We start from the raw sequence: 24,776 nt of genomic DNA, 5'->3' as shown, positions 1-24,776 counted from the left end.
GTTTGGGCTACTTGTCTCACCTTCTGAAGCTTTCCACAACTCCTTTACTTTGTCACTCGGACCCAACCAGGGACCAGCCACCTCCTTCAACCAGCACCACCCTTGTAAACCTCCTCAGATTCCCTCCATGCCCTCATCCCACACTAACATGAGTTTAGCCAGCAAAAGGTCCTTGAAGAAGCACAGAATGGTTTGGGTTGGAAGGGACCTTAAGGATCATCTCATGCCACCCCCTGCCATGGGACACCTTCCACTATCCCAGGTTGCTCCAAGCCCCGTCCAAACCCAGCCTTGAACACTTCCAGGGATGGGGCAGCCACAGCTTCTCTGGGTAACCTGTGCCAGGGCCTCCCCACCCTCACATTCTAGAAATTCTTTCTAATATCTGCTGAAGAAACAAGGCAGCACCTTCTCTACCATGTCCTGTCCTTCAGCAAGGTAAGGTCATGTCCCCTCACTGACGTTCTCATATCAGGCCAGCATCCCATGGCTCTGAAAGGCCAGAAACAGTGACTCAAAATACATGTATGTCTTTCATGGGCCACAGCTCAGCACAGCACAAGCCAAGGGTGGGGGAAAAGCATCCCCAGCCTGAAGAGTTGACGCTTGTGGTGTTTATTTTATTTCTAGTAACACCGCCATAAAGTTTTAATAAATGCTTCATTAAAACATCAACTGCCTGTCCAGCCCGTCAATTATCACTCATAATCACAGCTATATAACTATACACTATCTTCTACAGATGTTCCTACATCTGTGCAAAACACACTCTCCACCTCTGCCACATGTAACATCTGCTGAATATTTGTAAATGTTTTCTCAATATATAAATGAAATTATACCATCTTGCTTATAATGTATTTTCTGTCCCACTACACTGTGCACTCCCTAAATCATTCAAAAGGTATTTCCTTGCTGTTTATAGTGTACTGGTCTCTCGATAGCTCTTGGCTGTATCTATTTAAATGGCTTTTAGATTTTCACTTAGTTACAGATTACACCAAGCCTCCATCTTATCACAGGAGTTATTAGGACCTAATCCTTTATAAGCACTGAATTTATTAGACTTGTGAGAATATTTTCTTCCCTTTCATAAATAATCTGCTGGAGAGAGAGGGGGGAAAAAGAGGAGGAAAAAAGCCATTTGCATCCCTGCTCACCCAGGCAACAGTCCCAACCCCAGAGAGAAAACCTGCCTCACTTGCTTTTCCTTTGCCACTAGCAAAGGAAATCAAATTTGTTTTTACCTAAAGGTTTCTAGGGAGGGAAAACAAACTGCACTAAATCCTGGCCAGCACCCATCTGCTACTGCAGGAAGAAACTCCTCGGAGGAGGTTTGCCTGGTACAACCAGAGCTAACCCTATTGCACCTCACTGGTGCTGAACGAGAGGTCTGCTTGGGCTCCATGCAGCAACAGAACCTCCCTCTCCTTGAGGGAAATGGGAGCAAAGTGGTCCCATAAATACAGTCCCTTTGGCTGGTGTGGTTGTCCCATGGCAAAGAGACAAGAGTGGGGGGATAAGGGGTCACCTCACCTGGGGTTGGGTGTCAGCTGCAAAGCCTCAGACAGGCAATGCTGACACAAAGCAAGGTGCTCCCATCAGAGAGGGCAGTTTGCAAGGGAAGAGCCATTTCAAGCGGCTTTTTCCATATTTAAGTAGGTCCCTCCAAGGCAAAGGGGAAAAAGGTGAACTGGGGTAAGAGGCATGAGACCCCAGGTACAGAGGGATCTCCAGAGACCTTTGCAAACTCCCTCCAACTCCATATTCCCATCACGCAACCAGGTGAAGCTGCTTCTCTGCTCAGACACCAGGTCACTGCTACACGACTTTCTTCCCCAGAACACCAGGGGCACAGATTGATTTTAAAAGCAAAACTGTCCTGTCCAAGGGGCAGCAGATTTGGGGATGGAGAGATGCATGATATGGGGGCAGAGCGGGGAGGTACCTTCCCATTTTGGCTCCATCCCTTCCCACCCCACAGAAAACCCCACGGGCTGACACCACTCCACTGCAGCTCTTGGATTTTGCCACCCAAGTCCCACCAGTCTGACAGATGCCTTCCAAGCCCCTCTGCTTGTAATAAATGCTGTTTTCTGCTATTTTGATAAGAAATCACAATTTTCCCTAGGTCTGCTCCTCTGCCCTCTCCCCACCACATCCTGCAATGGGAGTTCCCTGAGCCGCTAGCTTGGTCCTGGGAGGGGCTGGAGAAAGGAGGGGGAAAATGGGTGGGAAGATGGATCAGAGCCCCTTTGGAATGGGAAACCTCATCCTGAGGTGTGCAAGAGTATCTCCAAGCGCTCCTGCTAAATGAAATCATGGTGGGGAGCATCTTCAAGAGGCACAGGGCACTGGGCTGGCAGATCAGCTCTTCCCGCGCTCCAGGATCCTCCCTGGCTCCTCCATCCCTACCCAGGCACTGACAGCCTGCGACGCTGGGAGCATCCCATCGCCTCCCGTGCCACAAAACATCGATGCTCCAAAGTTAACACCTCACAACCACGGTGAAAAAACTCCGGAACACCAGCAAAGAAGTGCTCCCTGCACGGGAACAGGGGAGTTTCTCCTGCCTCTGAGGCAGCCTCGCTCCTCCACTCCCTCGGAAAACACATTTGGAAAAGGCAGCCGGGAAGGGCACAAACTCCCCGAAAACTCCTCGCACGCTCATTCTCTTGTTTTGCTAAAGCTGCGATTCGCCTCCCTCGCTGCGGGCTTTTAAGCGTCCCTCTGCAAAAGCGACGCTGCTTGCACTGCTAAAGTCACTTGTTTGCAGCCCAAATTTCCGTGCAGAGCAATTCCACAGCGCTTCTGCTGAACAACAGCAAAAAACCCACCCCAGACATCCCCAGATGACTGCGCCCAGGAAGGCTTGACAGCTCCAACAGGACATCTCATCCCATGACGCTGTCTACTGTTAATGCAAAATAAATAAGCGCTCTGCCTCCCGGCATTTTTTTTTCCTCTCTCTCATGGAACGTCTGCAATTTTGGCATTCAAAGGCAAATCGGCCGCGCTCCCAACTCCGCAGGTCCCTTCCCAGCACACACAAATGCCCGGTACTTTTCCCACCACCGAGTCCTGCGGGGGGAGGACCCCGAGGACGGATCCCATCCTCATCCCTCCGCATTAATCCACCAGCGCACCTCTCCGAGCAACAAAAGAGAGTTGAACCCAGCGTGCGGCACCTCGCCTTTCCTCTTTTCCTCCTCTTTAAATGTTTATTTTCAGTTTTTAAAGACACCTAAACCCGCCATGTTGAGAACAAGCTTTATAAATATTCATTTACCGCAGTTCGGAAGCGCTACGGGAAAATACGTCTAGATCAGAGCCGCATATTTTGGCAGAGCTGATCGCTTTCTTCTCTTTTCTCTCTTATTTTTTTTTTCCTTCCCTCTCGCCTTTTGCAGCGGCTTTTTTTTTTGTTCCCTTTCCCCCGCAGATTCAGAAGAAACCCACCCGCACACCCCAAATAACTCTTTCCGCGATGTGCGTGAGCCTTGTAAATTTGAAAGGAGGTCGCGCAAGCGTCTGTCAGGAGAGCAGAAAAACGATAGGTATTACTTTAAAAAAAATTAAAAATAAAAATAAAATTAAAAAAAAAAGAAGAAAAGGTGGAAAAAAAGGAAGAGGACAGAAAAAAAAAGGGGGGGGGAAGAAGAGGAAGAATAAAGAAAAAGAGGGAAAAGGGAAAAAATGGGGGGAAAAAAGAAATGAGAGCATCTAAAACGCGATCCGACGAGGTAAAAAGAAACCCCCTGCACGCTCGTGGTGAATCTCACAGGCACCGCAGCCCCGCCCGTGATCCCCCCGTCGTGCCCAGCCCGGGGAGCGGCTCCGAGCGCCGGTCCCGGCCGGGGGCTCAGCCCCAGCCGCCCGCCAACACTTCCCAACAACTCCACCGCGGGTTTCCCCTTTGGAAAAGATGGAGGGGAAAAAAAAAAACCCACACCCATCTCCCCTGTTTGAAAAAAAAAAAAATAATAATACTTTTAATACATTTTGAGAGAGGGAAAGAGACTCCCTCCACCCAAAGCGCTGCAAAACCCGACAAATAAAATAAAGGGAAACGCCAGCCGGGAGGGTTTTGGGAAGGGGTGTGTGGGGGGGAATGCAGATCTCGGTGCCTTACCTGTGCGAGTTTGGGTTATTTTGGGGTGTTTTTCCCTGTTTTTCCCCGCGGCCAGCCCCCCGCGGAGCGATGCGCGGAGCAGCGCGGAGCGGAGCACGCCCGTCCCTATCCCCGTCCCCGTCCCTGCGCCCGCACCCGCGGCACACTCATTCCAATATGGCATCCGCGCAGTGCGCATGCCTGCCGCTCTTTTTAGGGCTTTTTTTTTTTATATATATATATTTAGCAGCCAACTCCTCCGGTGACCTTTTTTCAGCAGTTTCAAGAAAAGAAATTAGGAAAACCCACGAAAAGCATCACACGCCCATCCCGACACCATCACCCCCCAGGCGGCTGCGCCCCCGCGGTGCCTCCGCGCCCCCCGAGCCGCGCCTCCGGCAGCGACATGGATCAGTTAGCCGGGGGAGGGATGGAATCCACGCGTGGAGGGATGAAATCCACGCGCGGGGCTGACGGATTGATGCCGCGGTTCGTCCGCGCTCCGCGGTGCGGGGCAGCGCGCAGCGGGGACACGGGCTGGCCGCCCGCGCCTTGAATGCCATAAAATGCCATAAAATACCATACAGCCTTTAATACCGGAGCTCTGCCTCCGAGCTTCCCCTCCCCGCCGCTTTTTATTTCGCTTTTCCTCCTTATTTCGCGTCGCGAAGAAACTTCCAGGGAGGGAGATGGGGAAAGAAAGATGGGGAAAGAGGGAAAGAGAAAAATGCGCCGCATCCCTCAGCCCGCCCGTTCCCCCCGTTCCGCCGGGCTCCGGCATTACCTGTTTTGTTCCCCGTTGCAGAAAATAAATAAAATATGTAAAGAAAAGCAGGCGAAGGCACAAGGCAGGATGTAAAATCAACTGGTGGGTACCCTCAGCCCTCCTGGCGCGCAGGGACACGCACAACTTTCCCTCCTTTGCTCCTCAGGTTATTTCTTTCGGGTTATTTGGTGGTTTTTTCTTTCTTCAGCGGTTGCAGGGGATTCGCGGCAGAATCGCGCTGCACGTCGGTGTGTGCGGCTGTGCTGGCGTGGGGGAGTTTGCACGTACAGACACACTGCGGGATTTTTCTGGTTATTTATATTTTTTTCCCCCTTTCGAGAAAATCATCCCCTCTGCAGAGCTGGAAAATCATGCCAGACACCATTGCCCATGCCCCCCGCCCCGGCTGTTTCTGCTCCTGGGGATGCCAGAAAATCCCCAGGGGTGGGTGGGATGGGGATAAACCCCCTCTCTGCAGCCGGGGTTACTCGGGATGCTCCGACCGGCGGTACCCGGCAGATCTCGGAGCTTCCCCTACCCCGCTTTGCTCAGCAGCGGGACTGGGGGTGTATTTTGCAGGGTTTTTGCTCTCTTTCTTTCAGCCTTGCTCAGGGGGTGCGTGATGCGAATTGAAGGGAGTTTTTGGAGCCCCAGCTCCCGTCTCCCCTCAGGCAGGCGGGGGCCGCACCCCTGGTAGGATTGAGGATGCGAGTGGATGCTTTTGGAGCATCCTCTGGGAGGGAGGCTGGTGCAGGGCACACACATTCAACAGGTGTGGAGGAGATCGGAAGGAAGGGACATTAACCAGTCCTGGGCTTTGTCCTTTCCCCCGTGAAATTAATCTCAAACGCTGCTGTGTCCATCCCCACACCCAGGCGGTCAAATTTACATCTCACCGCCCGGGCTCAGATGCAAGTGGTTGTCTCCACTTGCGTTTCTCCTGTCGCTTCTGAGCTGAGGTTTGAAGTTTCCAGGTTGATTTTGTGAGCATCCCTTCTTGCAGGAGCAGGGGAGTGCTGCAGGGAGGGTGTTCTCACACCTTGGGAAACAGCAGAGGCGGCACTGATTTCCCATAGGTGACCCCGCCTACTCTCTGCCCCACTGCAAACACCAGCACCCTTTTCAGTGGTTCTGGCTGGGGATTCATCACTCAATCTCCCAAAACCCTTTCTCTTCCCCTCTCTCCAACCCCCTTCTCTTCCACCAGCCTTTCACAGGCACCCACCCCAGCACATCACAGCAATTTTGTTGTACAAGTGAGGAGCAGAATAAAGATGAAGAAAGATGTGATTTGTTTCTGGGATACATTTGAGGATAAGATACTGAAAAATGGAGAAAAGAGCAAATATTGCAGACAGTGTTTCTTCACCACAATCCATGTTCTTGCCATTCACACTCCGTCTCTGAGAGGCCAAGAACATGGGTTCAGCCTCTCCTGTTCCAGCAGATTTCCTGGAAAACATACAAATCAAGAATTTTTCAGACTTTGGGCTGGATGGGATTTCAAAACAGCAAAGGAACACTGTCAGAACTTCAAAATAAGACAAAAACCCCAACAGATGCCAGGAGAACATTGGAGTCCCGTTTCTCCAGATGATTGTGGAAGTGGGTGACATTTTCAGCATGGTGACATTTCAGAGTTTCAACATACTTTTGAAAGGAAGATGTTCTGCAATCACCATGTCTGTGTTCTCGCTCCTTTTGAGCTGCTCTGAATTAGGTTGCACTGAGACTCCTCTCACAGCAGCCTATTTTCATCCAAAGGTGGTGGTGGGTGACACCACCATCATCCAGCTCAGGGACACAGCCACAGTGGCTCTCACAGCATTCCAGGTGTTTCTTCTTTCCATTAATATCACATGCCTCTGTGCTTCATTTCCATCCAAGCTTAAGTGCTCTTTTCAGGAGTTTTGGTTCCACTGTCTTCTCTGAAGCTTCTTCTTTGTTCTTGGCCTTGGTTTTCTCTGTCCTGCCCTCTTTTAGTTTTACTTAGAGACTATTTCTGAGACACTGACAGTGCAATTGGCCCTGTATGTAGAGATATAGAAGAAAGCATTCTCCTTGCCCATGTATCTCCATGTCTCCTTGTGATCTAAATTAGCTCTGTAGATGGTGTCCAAAGAGGTGGAATGAAAAAAAAATTAATAGTAATTAAAGCTATGGAACAAAATTCCTTTGGAAGTTTTCTAAGTGGCTGCTATAATAAAACTTTCAGATATGAATGAAAAGTGCAGATTTATATCAAATTTGATCTGAAGATGACTCTAACAGCTCCTGTTGGCAGCAAAGACTTTGCATCTTGCTCATAGATGAGAATACAAATTGGTTTAGTTGACAGGAACTGCAGTAATAGCTGAGAGATTTCATTTTAATACTGCCTAAATCACTGGGAAAAAAGAAAGCACCTTGAGAAATACTGAATTGTCCCTGTGTAGTATCCCAAGGTGTAAAATGGATTTAAGCCTTGGCAGAAAAACTACACTGAGGTTGGCTCCAGTTCCAGCCTCAGTGACACTCAGGGATGTATCTTCAACTGATCTAAAGCAAATACATTAATTTCACTGCTGTACATGCTCCTTAATGACACATTTGTTGGCAACCACCTGAACTTGTATTTTAAGTTGGGACAGAAGTTTCACATCTAAATTTTCATGGTGTTTTTTTGTTTGTTTTTTTTGTTTCTTTGTTTTTTTAATTAAAGTACTTTTATGCAAATTGCACTGATAGAAGAAGGAGATTTACCTGAGCACCAAGTAATCAAGTTTTGATGATCATCCATCTGCTCTTTTCTCTGATAATCACCCCCGAAGGATCTGTTCACATCCCAAGTTTTCCATAGCTGAACACAAGAAACATGTCCAACCCAGAGAAATTCAGGCAGCCCCATTACTTCAGATCAGATATCAACAGTTCCTGTTCTCCAAGATAAGATTATCAAGACACAAAATATCTCCCATTTTCTAGGCAATTGCCTTCAGTAGGTTCAAGTTTTTGGAGGGGATGTAAAAAGATCCCCTACACAGAGAGGCACAAATACACACACATAGAGATTATGGCATTAGCACTTCTAATTTCTCTCTTTTCCCGTGGCTTGGGAAGATAAATACCCTGGGAGTCATTACGGGATATGTAGATGGTTGTGCATTCGGGTATCCATTTCTGGCCCAAATTTAAGCAGGTGCCTGAAGGACTCAGACCATCCCACAGGCTCAACATGGAGCTAAGATGAAGTCTGTGTTCATAAACACGAGTAAATGGCATTAGCCTTGCAGGTAGTGCAAATGGTGGGATCTGAGCCAACCTTTCTATAGGTAAAATAGCAAAACTCAGGCTCTGGAGTTTCATCTGTGATAAACACTATCAGGCAGGGTAAAGGTTATTTGGTGGCAGCCAGGTTTGTACCCAAAGGATTTGGTTATCTCCACTTTGGGAGATATTTGCCTGCTTTTGGGATGCTCCCATTGAGTTGTGCTGCAATGAAAAAGGGGCAAGCCTGCTCAGCTGACACTGTTGAATTATTTGGGGATGCTTAGAGGTGTCCAACCTGAGTGAGGTGAAGGATGAAGAGTGTCTAACAGGAGCTTGATGTCAGAGAGGAGACCAACAGGACAAGTACAGCTCCTATTAGTTCCTCTGTCACAGAAATCTCTTCTGTCTGAGGCTGCTTCTGAGTCCATAGTGAAGCAACTCTGCATTTTCCCCCTCCGCTCAACAAACTGTGGCCTTCAGCTTCTGAGTTTTACAGTTTTCAACCCACCTTATCACAGTCTTTACAGGAGGTAAAAACACCATCAAGCCCTTAATTCACGACAGTTTGTGGGCCACGGCTATCACTTACTTACACCTTTGTCTTAGGTGTAATTCAGAGAGAAGTTGACTCCTGGAAGCTGGCATTAGGACGCTGAAAGACTAGTTTCACAGTGCCATCTCCTGGAGATCAGATTTAGGCTGCGTTTCGAAGACACACTTTTTTGTCTGATGTACCGGCGCTTTGAAGGCAGGTGTTTAAGGCATGATCTAAAGAAGAGATTAGCATAAGTGAAGTTAATCCAAAATTTAAACTCCCTTTTTATGCTTCAGAGTAAGAGTCCTGCTTCTTAAACGCTGTGAACAGCAAAGGGATTGCTGGCTTGGGATTCAGTAACACTCGCTGGGTTATAGGCTCAAAAGCTTTGCACCTCTTGGCAGCACCAGCCCTGTGTACAGTGATTGAAGAGGTAAAAAGCTGGTCCCTGGCTGTACCCCTTCTCCCGAAGCAACTCAAGGAATACCAGGGCAAAGGGATCATCAACTCTGAGGGGCCAGGCATCCCCACAGCCTCCAGCAGCAGCTGCCCTGCAGAGCCCTGCCCAGGACATGTACACCACCTGTAGACCCACCCATCAATTCCACAGCCCAAAGCAGTTTAATAACCAAATTTTATTTTTTTTTGCTGCCTGTTGATCAGAAATCGCTGCATAAGAGTTGTGACTGTTCAGCAGAGGGGCAATAACTGGCTTTAACATTAAACAATGACTGGAAAAGCTGAGCCAATCCCTCATGCCTGCAGCTCAAGAATGCCCAGAAAGCGTGGTCTCTGTGCTAAACAATACCTCTTCCACCTTAGCAGTAAATGAAAAGGAAGAACATGTTATATCCAATAAATCACAGCGTTGAGGTTCAATACTGAGGCTCGTAGCTATGAGCCTTATTGATCGTGCCAGCGCTACGGAAAAGATCCACTCTCATATCAAGAACTTGCTCATTTCTACCACTTACTAACAGCTTCTTTATTTATTTCAAGTATTTACAGGTTTTTCATTGACAGGAAAATGTCTCCTGGTTTATTTAGCCTCTGTGAGCTGCTGTTTGGAAGGGAGACTGGGGAAACTGAGGCAGGAGGAGCTGAGATCTCACACACAGAAATGCAGTCCCAGGGAAAGGCTGTGGCAATGGAAATGGATGTAGAGCTCAGACACAGCACAGTGGTTCAAGTTTTCATTTAACAGTGGTGTTTCTGCCCAGCTCTGTGATGTCAAACAAGTAAATTCTCAATTTCCCTTCCCTTTAATACAGGAATCTCTGTAATGGCAGAACAAGAACCTCAGACTGACAGGGTATGACCAGGAGCTCACATCTTACAAAAAAGTGTAAATTAGGTATCACATCTGCATTTCACATCATTGCTGCAGCATCCTGATGGGGGATGAGAGCATTTGCTGCACGTTGAGTGAATTCTGTACCAGAGTATGCAAAATATTGGGTCGTTCTGTCTCTCCATGTGCCCTCCTTGCACAGTGGGCTCTAAAGTCAGTCCAGGCACTTCCACAGTTTCGGTACTGAACTGGATGTATGAGCTGGTCAGTTGTGGCAGAAATGCTTCAGCACATTCCCACAACAGCCCAAAAGCCTTTCCACTCTTTGTGCTCAAGTTTTTCTGGCAAACATCTCTCCTTGCAAAAAAAACTTAATCTTGCAATTACCCATTTGACCTCCTCCCTCCTTCCAGCCTCCATCCACCACTATCTCCAAAATAGCAGTGAAGACTTAAAAGGTCACATGAGTAATTTGGGGTTTTTTACAACACCAAGATGAAAACGATGCATTTGGAAGCATCTCTCTGAAGCTGACTATGAAACAGGCTTGTGGATGGGTTTTGCTCTTTTAATGGCTCCTTTAGTATTAAGGAGGAAGATTAAGAATGAAATGTCCCTAATTGCATATAAAGGCCCAGGCTTCCACAACAGAGTAAATGTACATTGTATTCAGCTTAATCTCCATCTGCCCCTAAGAGCATAATTGATTTTTTATTTTAATTTGAAGAGGCTGACACTCTACTTCTTCCTTGCCAGGTTGCTAAGCACATTTAATAAGGATGCATATGAGTGGAGAAGTCTACAATATGCCATTAAAGATAATAGGTAACATATTTAAGGTCATAATGAGCTCAGGACTAAGTACCTCAGTCCAGGGATCGGGAGGGAAGGTGTATAAATACTTGCCTTACTAGAACTCTGCTGAGCAAGACATGGCTGTGGGCTAATAAAGAAGGAAACAGAGTTTTTTTCCATGAAATGAATTTTCTGATCTCATTTCAGACCATGCCCCTTTGGTAGTTCATTGCTGCCTGCAGGTGACCCTGGCTTTAGTCTGGCTGACCTCTGACAAGTGGCAGCCTCTGTGCCTGTTTCCCCATCTCTAAAATAGAGAGAGGAATAACACCCTGGCTTTATAAACTGCTTTAAGAATTCACTGCTAAAAAAAGCCACATCCTGTACCTTATAACTGAGCATTCTGTACCTTATAACTGAGCCTTTTCAACCCAGTGAGTCTTTTATTCCAAAGCAAATCCTGTCACCCCTCTCCTATTACACCCCTCATCCCCATGCTCCAGAGATGCAGCTATGCATGATCCACTCCCTTCTGAGATAATGCAAAATCTCTGGAATATTCCTAAATCCACTCCTTTTTTTTGAAGCACCATGTGCTCATAGGTCTTACCTGCACCACTGATACCACACAAGCCTAAGATACAGTTTCTTGAAATGAAAGATTTTAAAAACTAATATTCCATGCACAGATCACCCTCTGCAGCACAGTGATTTCTGCTCTCCTGGTTTCCCTCTTCCTCAGTCTTGGCAAAGACTTGCTGCTGGGCAGTTCTTTGAGGTGTGCAAGGTGTGGATGTCAATGAGGATGAGGAAGGTTAGGATGCCCCACATTAGCTTTCAGCCCCTATAGATGGATTTATTTTTTTTTAACAGAAAATACTGAGTTAATGGTTGGAATCGATGATCTTAAAGGTCTTTTCCAACCGTAATGATTCCATGATTCTATGATTCTATATCCCTCTAAAATGAGATGTTTTCTTACTCTCTACTGAAGCTCGAGGACACAGCAGACCTCAAGCAGACCCATTGTGGGTCTCTGCACACAGTCAGCAGTTTGGGACTTCCCTTTCATTGTGCCCTGGAGCTCTTGATGGACTGTTTGGGAATCAAACCACACAAACTTAGGCAAATATGGAAAAAGATACCTGCAGCAAAAGCCTAATTTTACTCTGCTGCTGTTAGGTTCCACTGGACACAGATGAATGAATAACGTTTGCTTCTCCAAAAATCTTGCCTTTAGGAAAGAAGCACTGTGCAGATGAGAAACTGAAACCTGGGTGAATTAAAAGCCAGGTCCACAAACATACTTAAGAATTTAAATGCTTTTTTAATTTTCTGTTGCAAACAACAGGTTTTAGGAATGTAGGAACACTTTTAAGTGACTTAAGAACACTTAACAAGCCCAAAAGGCCGCAACCAGCTGTGGATGTGACCCCAGGATCTCATCTTCTAGGAAAGCATCTTTGCTCAAGGCTGGTTCTCAAAGTCCTTAGCTTTATTATGACATTGATAGCCTCCTCTCCACTTTTGGACTCTCAATAAGCCTGCCCAGGACATGTCTGGTTACATCCAGGCACTCCCAGGCTTGTATGGAGCCTTGGTAAGATTTGGTCCTACGGCAGCGTCTGGTCTATTTGAAATTCACATCCACTCTGAATCCTGCAGAGAGACTCAGCTCCTACATCTGTCACAAAGTTGAAGCCAAACCCCCCAAAAAATTCAAGCTTGAAAAAAATTGCAACTGCTACCACATGTAGAGAATGCGAAAATGCACAACACTCATTCTGGTTGCCCACAAATTCCTGTAAAGGGAATGAGATACAACTTCAGCCCCAGAACCCAAGATTCTTTCCTGATTATTCCCTCAGTGAGGAGTGACTTGGGTTTTGCTGGATCCCAGGGGTCACAATAAAGGTTTTAATCTTACATAATCCACATATAGACCCTGGAAGGATCATGGAGGGGGAAAAAAGCTGGATTTTGACTGTGTGCAGACATCCTCACACAGAGCCCACAGTGCCAGAAGAAGAACAGGCACCCAGCTGTGTCATCTGAGTCAACCAGTCCAATTTAGATGGTGGCACTGATCTGATATCCTAAAATGCAGCATGGGACGTGGTCAGTGAGAGTTGAGGACGTTTAATAAGACAGAGGTTTTGTGCAGTTCAACCTAATTGCTACTTCCCTTTTGATTTTGTAATCCAGCACTGCTGGAGGCCAGGATTCACAGTGGAATCTCTGGACAGTGCTGTTTTCCAGGTGTTTTCCAGTGGGCACATCTAGACGTCTAAATCCTGCTTTGAAGCCAGGGAGCAGGACAGGAACATAATTCTCCAACTCTATCCCAGCAAGCCTCAACCTCAAGAACCTGTAGGAGATTCTTCTTCATCACACGGGAGGGATGTACCACATCAATGCCACCCTGGTGGGCTGTATTTTCAGTCTTGTTGCATTGCAAATCAACTCTTTCCTTAGGGACAGAGAGTTGCCATGTGAATCCCAAAAGAGACCATGGCCAAGTACCAGTGCAAGGTGAACAGAGACAGTGGTCTTGGCATGAGCTGGATGGACAAGACCTGGCCTGGAGGCTGGAGATCTCCCCTTACAGCAAACAACATGAACAGGTAATATTGTACTGGCACTGGACAGGATTTTTGGGACCTTCTCTGGGGAAGATGTGCTTCCAACAGCTTCAAATCTTTAATATGAATACATTCTCCTCCTACCTTGCTCTCTGACCACCTCACATTGTAAATGTGAGGTATAAATGTAAAGCTTCTTGGCATGGTGTTTTGAGCAAAGAATAGCTTTTAGGCCTCTGAAAAAAAGTTTTTGTCTAAAGGAACACAACTCTTTACACAGGACAAATCACATTTTTGTTTGCTCAATGCAAACTTTTGCTTTTTTGTTCATATTCAGAATTTCATAATGTAAAATGAGAGAAGGTTTTACCCTGACAAATCTTGTTAGTCCTCATCCCAATGTCCTTTAATTTGCCTCCTTACAAACAAAAGGATGTTGCACAGTCCTGTCAAGAGGAATTGATTGCTGACAAGCATTGGATTTAAAGTACTGTTTAGGTAAACAAATCATGATTAGAGTCAATTAATTGATTGTGTTACTGTCTGTGAAATATCCTATTTATCCAGGATCCACAAAAGGCAGCTCATTATCCATTAGCATAAACAAAGAGTGAAAAGTAGGAGCTGTGGCAAAGGTGGACTTTGGCAGAGATGCCAACAAGAAAGGGCCAGGGCAAATATTGTCTGTTTGAAAAGCAGTGTCAGGGGTGAAAGCTCATGTGACAATGGCTTCTTAAACTGGCAAGTGCAGTGTCACTGTCACTTAATTGGGATTTGTCAATGGATGTCGGCATCTCCATGTAGGTCAGGAGATGGATTCAAATGTCTAAATGGAGATGTACAGTGCTGTTTGATTTGTCTTAGGGTGTCCCATCTGGCCTCCAGCTACTGCTCTGAAAGGCTTGGACATCTGACATGTCTTCTGCCATATCTCCTGGAAAGTCTTCTAGTTCAAGACACCAAATCCCACCCCAGTTGTCCAAGTTCAAAGTCAATGGAGATCCAGCAGCCAGTTGGTTAGTGGGATCTGGAGAACAACAGAGCTGAGCAAATGCAGATACCAAACTTAGGGGTGAGCTGAACTGCTCTCAGGACTCGACTGGCTGCACTGACCAGGTATAAGGGGACAAACTGACACCTCAAATTGATTCTTCAGATTAATCTCACTCCTTAGACAACTCAATAACACCTTTGAGAGCTTCTAGGGTACCCAAGACTGCATTCTAGAAGCAGGAATTGGGATTCTTTACTGCAGAAATGTCAGCATTATGGGGAAATTTCCACAATTTCCATGCTCCGTTCCTGAAAGTGTTCAAGGCCAGATTCAACAGAGCTCTGAGCGACCTGGTCTAGTTGAAGGTGTCCCTGCTCATGGCACAGAGCAGGGACTAGATGATCTTTAAGGTCCCTTCCAACTATAACTTTTGTGTTCTCCAATTCCTATACAATGGTTTGTGCCCTGTGATGGGATGGGAACAGTGATCTGTGACCATGGACACAGATCCCAATCCAATCAATGTGACAGGACAGAGGACTCGTGTTCCTCCTCTGCTGAGTAACAACTGGTGTCAAGGTAGGAAAGGAATTTAATTTTCCACATGACAAGCTTCAAAATGCACTTGATTTTCAGCTCAAATTTTCAGAAAATCAAGCCACTACTGTTGGGAAGTAGCTTTCCCAACATGGATGGGACTGCGCTTCCTGGCAGAACAGGCTCCAAAGGCTTTTCTCCAGCTTTGCTGCAGAAAAAAGGCAGAAAACTCAGCATGCAAAGTCACTCAAAGGCATTTGCACAGCAAAAGCAGCATTTTCAAAGGAGACAGAGAAAACTCAGACCCAGTGGGAAAGGGTGAACATTTCCTTTGGACTGCTTGGAAAATCCTCCCTGTGTGAGCTCAGAGAGGTGGTTCCTGTCAGGGCAAACCATGTGATTACGGAACAATTTCCCAAAAGTGATTAGTGCCAGCGCTTGCAGGTTGGAGGCACAGAAAGGTGACTTTCCCACGTGACTGGTCACAGTCCAAGGATCCGTCGCCAGCCCATTCTGCCTCCCCATTTCTCATCTCACCAGGTAGTTTTAATGCTAATCTGCTTAAATGCCTTTTTAAAGCTGGTAGCTGGAGGCAAGTTGAGTTAAGAAACCTTTACAGCTGTACAGTCGTTTACAGGGCTGCTTTAAGACATGGCATATATTATGTATGAAGCTTTATAACAACCATCCATATCAGAGCTGATGGAGAACATGAAAGCAATACAGCACAGCTCCTTCCTACAGCACTTTGTTACAGGTGACAAGAGATAGGAGATGCAAAGACTGAGTAAAACCTGGAACAGGAAATTATTTTCCTGAGAGACTTCTAAAGAATTTAATGATAAATAAGACTTTCAAAGCTACAGTGAAACAAAGGGCTCCTTTAATTAAGAAGAAATCTGATCCCATAAAATGTTTAAGGTTGTATTCATCTGGCTGAGCCAGGACATATTGAGATAACTGCATCTGAAGTATTAATCCCCTTTGTAATTGGGGGAGAAAATCACTGCAGGGACCTGGATAAGAAACTCATCTCCCTCCAGGGTAAATATCAAATATTGTATCTATGCTTGAGGCTTCCTAACTCCCATGTGTGAGTGTTCACCCCAGTTGTGCCCTGTCAGAGTGCAAAGTAAAATGTCTCCCAGGACTAAAGCAGCCTGTGAAGAAGCCTGTGAAGCCCTTCATTCTGGCCTTTCAGGTGAGAAGTCCCAAATCCAACCCCCAGCCAAGAAGAAACCCTGGTCCCACAGATTCCAGTAGGGAGCAGAGATTCCCCACAGCATCACAACCCATATGGCAAAATAAAGCAGGTACTTATGAGCTTTGCTGCACTGAAGCCACACTGCTTTGAACATCTTTGAATTAAACCTTAGATGAGGGTGGTAACTGGGAAGAGTTTTCCTCCCAGAAGACAAATCAGAGTCTGCAAAACTACCTTAAATTCTCTGTTGCTGTCATCCTTCCCAAAGCACACAGAAGTTCAAATCATCCTGCCTCCTATATCCCAAAGCAAAGCTCTCATCTCCCACCTCCATTTTTCAAGGCTGATTATAAAAAGAAAGTCTTGCTCCTCCTGGAGTTTATTCCATTTAGCTTTCATGACAAAGACAAGCACAAAAGTTGAGTTTCACTCTTAGTGATTTCAGCCTTTTTTATTCTGGAGATCTCAAGAGCCAGCTCCTGTAAATAAAACCACTTTCTAGCACTAAACACTTCTCATTTACACCCACAGAGTACCTGGGCCAGCTTTTCCAAGAAATCCATTTGTGTTTTCACTCCTTACCATGGCATAGTATGCACAAACTTGTATAAAGACATTATAAGAAGTTCATGAGAAGGACACATGGTGTAATGAGAATAAATGAAAATATATGTAATGAAAGCTTGGAGAGAAAGCATTTGCACACTGGTTACGAAGAGCTAATGTCCACTTTAAGTGGTATCAAGAGCTGGAGCAATTGAAAGATAACAAGGAGAAAATGAGTAATGAATCAATTTTATTGTGTGCTGTTGAGCAGTCCTCACTGGAAGAGAGTGTATTGATAAAAGGGATGGATGGGAAGTGACAGCAGCAGGGACAAGCACTCCTACACTTTCTGAAGAACTAAATGATTTCTGGAATTATTTTTGCCTTAGCCAATAGGATCCTGCTGCAAAAAAAAATGGGGTGTTTTCTTGTGGAAATCAGTATACACACAGCAAGTGAATAGCACACTCTATTTAATGGAGAGTGAAAATACCCGTTTTACTGGAGAGAAAAACTCATTTTGCATCTTTCTTGAAGGTGGCCATGCTGGCTTCCCCAGGGAAGGTGACCTGCCCGTGGGACTCATCTCTGCTGGCACAGCTCCCTCTTTCATGCATTATGTCCCTAAGCCACCACTCCCCATTTCACCTCTTTGGTTTGGTATGGGTTCCAAATTCACACTTGCCTCCATGGACTCACAGAATGGTTTGGGTTGGAAGGCACCTTAAAGATCATCCAGTTCCAACCCCCTGCCATGGGCAGGGCCACCTTCCACTAGACCAGGTCGCTCAGAGCCCCATCCAGCCTGGGCTTGAACCCTGCTGCAGACACACCTATCCAGGAACCATAAAGCTGCTGTAATACATTCCCTGTTGAAAACAGAGGAAAATGAGCCCACATGGGCATTTCTTCCTGCTGCAGCAAGACTGATTCCTGTACCCAAGCTGGCTGGGGTGTGTTCACTCTAGGCTGAATGGTGGAGACCCATTTGGCAACTGTTCTCTTACTGTTCCCTATGTTTCAATTTTTTTTGTCTCTGTTTAATTCTTCATCAGAGCACCATTTATGTCTAATTTCAGAAATTTAAGTCAGTTCTGAATCTCACTGACTAATGTTATTTCACCCTCTGTTAACTTGCAAACATCTGTGATGGCAAGCAGATGTCTTCTGGCCTTTGGAAATCCCTGGGCATTCAGAGGTTTCTGTTTCAGTTGTAACATCCAGAAGTGAAGAGATGGGGAGAATAAGAACATATGGCCTACATCAGCATTAACCCAACAGGTCACCTGCTACAACAACAGCTTTTTATTAGGGCAAGGCTGAAAGTAGAAAAAAAAACAGTAGAAGAAAGTAGAAACACTGTTTAGGGTGGCTCTGAAATAAGCATTGAATTAAAAATAATTTCTTATTGAATGGTACAAACCTATTCCTCCCAGGCAAAGAGGAAAAGTCTCAAGCTTGGGCCCCTGGCCTTGAGCTATACCAAAAGCAAAGATCTCAGCAGAACTCGTGGGAAAAGATGGCAAAAGTCACTAGGCATAGATCTCCTTGCAAAAACTTAACTTTCCTGCCTGTAGAATTACTATTCTGGTGCAATGAGTAAGACTTAGGACAGTTAAACTCTTGTTTTCAACTGCATGGAGCAGAGGAAGGTGTCTGTAAAACTTCCTCCCTTCACTGGTGCAACACTGTCAGAAAAGCTTTTTGAGATTAGACCTTGTCTCAGACACATACAGTGACTGGGGTCTGTAAATCACTCTGTAAGTCAATTTTCTAACACTTTTTGTTATAAAAACAACTCTTTCTATATTATGTTCATAACATCATGGAATAATTTAGGTTGGAAAAGACCTCTGAGATCACTGAGTCCAACCATTAACCCAGCACCACCATGTCCAGTGCTAAACCATATCCCCAAGTGCCACATCCACACACTCCCAGGGAGGGGGGCTCTACCACTTCCCTGGGCAGCCTGTCCCAATGCCTGAGCACCATTTCAGTGAAGGAATCAGGTCGAGTGGGGCTCTGAGCAACCCGGTCTAGTGGAAGGCAGGGGGCTGGCAACTAGATGGTCTTTAAGGTCTCTTCCAAACCACACCATTCTATGATTCTATGAGGCATCTTGTCTAAGCCATTCACCCAGGCCCTCCTTAAGGTCAGGAGGGTGATGAATTGCTCCCAGAAGAGGCTTCCCATTGACTGGAGGAAGCCCAAGAGAGTAGCTTAGATAGAGGAGGATTAGTCTGGATCCCCTGTGAGTGTCTTGCCCACTGCAGTTATGGAAAGCAAGAGCAGGGCTGTGGGGTGGGATGGATTTGTGGGATCATCTATAGCAGCTGCTGTCCTGCTCCTTCAAGTATTTTTCTCTTCTCATGCTAAAGAGGGAAATGCAGTAAAAAGCCTTGACGCCCCTGGGATGCAGCTTCTCTGGGATACAGCTGCCAGGCATTTTGTACAGCTTTCTATGCACACTTTGGAATCAGAGACAGAAATACAGCCTGGTCTGAGAGCTGTGCTCATCTGGGCACTGGGGGTCCCCTGTAAATAGCTTTAAGGATCCTTCCAGATGCTAAATTCAGGCATGGGGTGGGCAAACATAATTTGAGGAAGCCTAGAAAGCCAGCTTTGACTGCAGGGCTGCATCTCAGAGACCTTAAACTGCTCAAAAGCAACTTATCCAATGCCCTACAGTAACAGCCTCCCCTCCACAACTGAAGGAAATGATGAGCTCATTATATGTACAGATTTACGCTGTAATATTTCTGCTTAAAAAGAAGTTGTATGTTGGCTATTTGTGGCATGGATCCAATGTTTGGGAACTAAAATGTGAAAACACATCTCCAGTACATGGACTCTTTCAACTGAGATTGTTTTGTGTCAGAACTAAAAAAGTGGGATTTACAGATCTGATCTAACACCAGCTGGAGCCAGGAAAAAGATTCCCCTTGAATTCAAAACCACAGGACTAACCTAAGTAACCTCATCACTGTGTTCATTGCTTTGGAAAACCACTGGATATCATGATGAATAAAAAAAATACTAACAGCAAAGTTATTGTTTTAAATAAAATGCATATTTTTGAGCAAAGTGTTTTACTAACCACGACCAGATTTGAGGTTACCCACCACAAGAGAAATGAGCAATTCCCCCCTTGGTGTTTTTTTTGTGACTTTTGTTTCTCACTTAAATACATGAAGTCACTAGGAAGGGAGGATTAAACCTAAAATTGAGACCCCAGCAGATCTTCAAGAAGAACTGGCTTAGCTGATCAGTTCTTGTGCCTCCTACAGCACACACCCAGTGTTTGCATGTTGGATGATGAACTGGGCTGGGACTCACACTGTGTGGTTTCCTGGGTAGGATCCTAATGATGCCAAGGAAAGTAACTCAAGTCTCATTGCTTTAATTCCTCCTCCAGTAGGATCATTATGGGCTTCTTGCATAGCTACCAATGACTTGGCAGCTTCCACACTTGACTTTTATCCTGAAGAAAGTGTGTGCGTGTTTCTCATCAGACACCAACTAAGGGAGTAAAAAACAACAGTTTTAAGACAGTTGGTGGTTTATTTTAGCAATCCCTGGGAAGAAACACTGTAGGTAGCACAGAGGCAGATTTTACTGAGGTTTCTAGGCTGAAGTTGGGCTTCTTCCTGAACCTTACGAAGGCTTGTTTGCTGCAGTACTTGTTGCATCATTTCTAATCTGAACACTATTAACACCCCTTTTCCTGCGCACCTGGGTGTTTTTCCAGAAGGAAACACCTCCAATAATCCAAGTGAAACTTAGCCAAAGGGTCAAGTCCTCTTCTGAAAGCTTTTTGGTACCTGTAAGGTAACATCATTCTCCTGTAGTTCTGCACCTCAGATTGCACAGTAAATTTAAAACAGAGTCCTGGAGCAGGTTATTGTCTTGAGGTTGGGGAGCATGTGCTGATTCGGAAAGATCCCAGGAGAGGTAACTCAGGTCTCTTTCAGGATGACTGTTTGCAGCCTGAATCGAAATAATATCTCTGCTGCAGCTGTAAAAAATGCATTAAAGAAAGTAGAAATGATGTCTTAGCTACAACATTTATAAAACATCAAGGATGGCTTGTGAAGGAACCTGTGGTTTTCAAGTGCTAATGGAGAAAGGCTTGGGAGCAGCGAACATTCGCCAGGTCTTGGCAAATTAGCATTTTATTTCAAGGCTTTCTATGAGCGATAGAACTCAGGGGAAAACAATCAAGGTTCTCTCTGGTTCGTGCTACATGAATTTTGTGAATATTTAACATTTCTCCAATTGGGTAGGTCTCCATTTCCTAACTGATCTTTTCGCATAAATAGTTAGCCAGGCTGTCAGACTCTGACATCCACCTAAAGATCTGAAAGGATTCATCCAAACCCATGGCCCCGCAGAGAAAAAGGCTTCCTTTTCCCTGAGGCAATCTCAGGTCTGCCAGAGAGACACAAGAGCTGTAAAGAACAAAACTGTGTTTGATTGGATTTTTTCTCTTCAGCCTTTTTTTTTTCCTGAGGAGGAGTCTGATTCCCCTGAAGTGGAAGGGTGTTCTGAGAAGTAAGATCTCCAAAAACGTAGGGTTAGGACACTACTTGTCTGTCCAATAAACAATGATACATCACAGGGACAGGCTGGAGATACAGGTTGGCAAAATGAAGCATGGCAGCCCAGAAAATGCAGTTCATGGAGAATTTAGGAGATCAACTCATCCATCCTCCTACCTCAGGCAGAGATTATCCAGCTGTCCCTGAGAGAAGACTATTGGTTGGTCTCAATTAACAGTTGGACTTGATGGTCTTAGAGGTCTTTTCCAACCTAAACAATTCTATGATCTATGGATGATCTTAAAATCCTTCAGTGGCAGAATTTCTCCCTCTGCCCCCAACAACTGTTGGGGGCATCTGTTAACTAGCCTTAGTCCTGGAAAAGGTGTCCTGATGCCAGCATAAATACTCCCTGATGCAGTTCAGATCTAGGGCACTCTGCCCAGGTCTCAGTGGCCATAAATTCAACCATCATCTTAAGCTTGAAGGAACTGGTATCTATCTATCCTATTCTTAAAAAAGATAAGGCCTAAACATCCATCTGAATGCAGTATGATCCCAAAATTCATCCCCACAGCAGGAGGCAAAGAGAGCAAGCTGAAAGTGTGTATAATTTTTCTTTTACAGTTAGAGAAGAATGTTTAATTTTCAAGAAATTGATCCGAAAAGCAAATTTTGAGCCTTTCAAGCAGTTCTATTCTTATCCAAATAGTCACAAACCTGAGGATCATCTTGCCACCACAAGTTCATTTCAGGTCTAAAACTCTTGCACCTCACCCATGAGTGAACAATGATCTCAGATCATGCTTCCTGGCATTGCAGTATTACAAATAATAACTAAATGTCCTACCAAAATGAGACTACTCAGGTGATATAGAGCTGCCTCTGGGTATGTTTAGATACTCCAGTTAGACACCCCATTTGGCTTTCTCCTGTCATCTGTTGGGACACAGATATAGAGGATACTTCATTTTGGTGGCAAAGCTGATTTAAGAAACCCCTGCCTCTTGCCCCAGCACTGCACTGTGAATTTATGAACCCTCATAAATTGTGCCAGCTTAAACTTTTTAGGAGTTGCCCTATACACAAGATCAGCAAAGGGATCTGAGTCAAAAGGGCACCAAATCCTGTTGGTAGTTGCAGAGCTGCCCCTCCAGGCCAGCTCCAAGCTGCTGCAATACAGGAGAAAATCAGGCCAAGCAAACCATCTGCTCTGGTGGTTCAAGTAAACTCTTATCAGTTGCTACTCTGATGGACTAACTGTGATTGATGGGCTACAAGTTGTCCTCAAAATGTGAATCATAGAACCATAGAATGGTTTGGGTTGGAAGAGACCTTAAAGATCATCTAGTTCCAACACCCCGGCCACGCAGAGTGAGTGGGATGTGTTTAAAGGGCTGGTTTGCACAGCTGAGATGTTCTGAATGAGAGGAGGGGAAAAGGGAAGCTGAAACCTGCCTCTTTCTGCCTTTCAACACAGCCGGGCACAGACCTGAAAGCCACTGTCACCTGCCCCTCTGGCTTACACAGTCAGGGTGAGAGGGGCAAGTGATGTTTGAGCCTCAGCTCCAAGCCAAGCACAGCCAGCCAACAGTGCCACAGGCCCTGTAAAGTGGGAAAATATTCCCACTCATTCAGAGTGAGACACTGAACATCTCATAATAACACAGCTAAAGCACTTATTGAAAATAGAAAATAATTACCTGGACAATTACTCCTTGGAGTATTCTGCAATACAAAGTCCTGACTGATACAAAAATTGGTGTTGACTTCTTGCTTATGAATATAATCTGGAACTGATTGTCAAATGTGCCAGGGCTTGTAAAAAATGGGTAATTCAGCAAGAATAAGGTCTAGCTACTATTCGATCAGCAGGGATCATTGCTGCTGGCAGCATGAATAAAGTCTGCTCCAAGTATCTGTTAAAGAAGTTTTCTCAAGAGATCTTGTTTTCAGGAGCAATTTCTTCATCATCAGATGAGAAATAAAACCAGATGAATAATTTACATGAGCATCACCCTGGAAAGGGCAGTTTCATGTGCCCCCCCCCAGCTGAGCACAAATAATCACCTGCAGACCTGCCACTGCCCTCTCCTCATCCCCACCATCATGCTGGGGGCCCTGGGGGTACAAAACACCTGAGTGTTTTTGAGGCATGTGAGTTGAAGAAAACTATGTTGTGTTGCTATATATAAAAAAAAAAAAGGATATTCGTGTTTTTGTGACTTTTTTTTTTTCTGACATGGGCCATGGCTGAACTTCCTGCAGCTGGAACAGACTTACTTCATCTCAGAGCTGCCCAGGATGGGTCAGGGGAAGATGTCCTGAAAGATGCTATTTCTCTACATGGGCTATGAAAGCTGCCAAGAGATATCTCAAAAGGGGACACCTAGAGGTGGATCCCACCCAAGATTAGCTTGTACAGAGATTGGATTTTTCATCCTGTGATTGTACCGGGACTGCACCAAGGGCATCCAAGGCCATGGCTGATCCCGAGCCAGCAGCTTTCCACAGCTAAGTGCCCTTGAAGTGAGGAAGCCTTGAAAAACGTGTCCTCCCCCAGGTCTGTTTTGACATCAGAGCCCAGCCACAGCACAGGCTGCTCAGTGTAAGCAGCTACTTGTGTTGCATGTCACACATCCCAGCTGGATGCACATGGGAAAGCATTGATGTGCAGACAGTTGTCATTGGCCATTGCAATGGGCTGGACAATTCCCAGTGCTCCAAAACACTTTTTTTTTTTGTGACAAAAACTGATTTGTGTTTTCGAGGCAGAACAATTATAATTACTTTAATAACTTTTTATAACTGTACTGGAACAGTTTTGCCACAAACCCTGTTCCTCCTATGACACCTGCAGGTTTTTCTGGGGTAAAAAATATCCCATTTCCCTTGTAATTCCTGTTTTCTCAAATACATGTCATTCTTCTTGCCTTTCGCCAGATTCCAGCATTTATACATCTTTGGGCAATACCAAAACAGGGCTGAACCCAGCAACTACTCCAAATTTTCTATAAAACACTCCAGATCACCTCCCAGAACAAGATGTGCTTCATTGCAACACTATTTTTCCTGTCAACTCACATTTTGCCTGCAGCCCTTTTACATCTTCTGATTCTCTTTCCAGCTAAATATGCCACTTTCTGCCTCCCTTCTTCCCTACCACTGATTGCATTTCCTCCTGTTGACTTTGGAAACCTTCAGTTTAATTAAATAATTTATAATTCTCATGAATGTTTGCAGACTCCTTTATCTTGATATCCCTGATCATCTCCTAAGGGTTAATTTAGCTCACCTAACTTCAGATGCCACCGAACTGCTCCTGATGCAGCAGCAAACAGCTTTTGGAGCAGCTGGTGGGGGTTTGTCTGGAGGTGGTGCTCCTGCAGAACTCGTGGGAGCTGTATATTCCCTTGTTATTTACTGGAGCAGCAAGGCAAACCTTCCCCAATTCAAAATACATCCACTCATCCTCTCAGAGTAGAATATAAAATTCTCTTGACATGATTTATCATGTCAAACTCACATTGGCTGGGTTTTATTACCTTATTATCCTCTAGGTGCTTATAAAATGATAGTTTGATAATTTTTAACAGTATCTTCCTGACTACTGGAATAAAGCTGT

The 24,776-nt window shown here is 45.3% G+C and overlaps 1 protein-coding gene across 2 annotated transcripts in view; it reads right to left on the bottom strand.

The window, feature by feature from the left end:
• Positions 1-5,181, bottom strand: part of SFMBT2 (Scm like with four mbt domains 2) — a 115,082-nt gene extending 109,901 nt beyond the window's left edge. Inside the window, exon 1 of one of the 2 annotated variants that reach the window (XM_027679583.1) lies at positions 4,896-5,181. The gene's annotated coding sequence lies outside the window, so the exon portion shown is untranslated. Of the gene's footprint in view, positions 1-4,132; positions 4,256-4,895 lie in introns of those variants that run through there. The other variant, XM_027679582.1, reaches the window with a different exon arrangement.
• Positions 5,182-24,776: the final 19,595 nt, after the last annotated feature.

The sequence above is a fragment of the Neopelma chrysocephalum genome, unplaced genomic scaffold (assembly GCF_003984885.1).
Source record: "Neopelma chrysocephalum unplaced genomic scaffold, ASM398488v2 Primary Assembly neopelma1_45, whole genome shotgun sequence".
Taxonomy (NCBI): Eukaryota; Metazoa; Chordata; class Aves; order Passeriformes; family Pipridae; genus Neopelma; species Neopelma chrysocephalum.
This window is presented reverse-complemented; position numbering and strand designations above follow the sequence as displayed.